A 358-nucleotide genomic window follows, 5' to 3' on the forward strand; every position below is an offset into this window, starting at 1 on the left:
CATACTGAAAAAAAAACGTAAAGACAGATATAGAGATAACAAAATTTCTCAAACGTTTGCATGTGATGCTCTCAGAGATAAGAGATGAGTTTCCTAAGTGGAAATTACTGACACGTATGAGGCTGAAGATAATCGGACAAAGATAGACTGTTTGAAGGGAGATAAAGAACGGGGAGATAAAGAAATACACAAAGAGAATAACAAACATATGATTCCTGTGTACTATTACTGAGTTATCAAATGAAGTAAATATGAAATAAAGTAAAAATAGTGATACCAATATTCACACAGTTCTTTAATGAAAGATATGAGGAAAGTAGTTGTAGATATAGAAGAATAATTCTCTAATTTTCTTTGT

General features: G+C 30.7%; 2 protein-coding genes across 2 annotated transcripts in view; one reads left to right on the top strand and one right to left on the bottom strand.

Annotated features, from left to right (window-relative positions):
* Positions 1–358, bottom strand: part of LOC119591128 (SCY1-like protein 2) — a gene marked incomplete at its 5' end in the record, with an annotated part of 331,697 nt that overhangs the window by 79,475 nt on the left and 251,864 nt on the right.
* LOC119591456 overlaps positions 1–358 on the top strand; it is a gene marked incomplete in the record, with an annotated part of 7,555 nt that overhangs the window by 1,514 nt on the left and 5,683 nt on the right.

Source organism: Penaeus monodon, chromosome 28 (genome assembly GCF_015228065.2).
Source record: "Penaeus monodon isolate SGIC_2016 chromosome 28, NSTDA_Pmon_1, whole genome shotgun sequence".
Taxonomy (NCBI): domain Eukaryota; kingdom Metazoa; phylum Arthropoda; class Malacostraca; order Decapoda; family Penaeidae; genus Penaeus; species Penaeus monodon.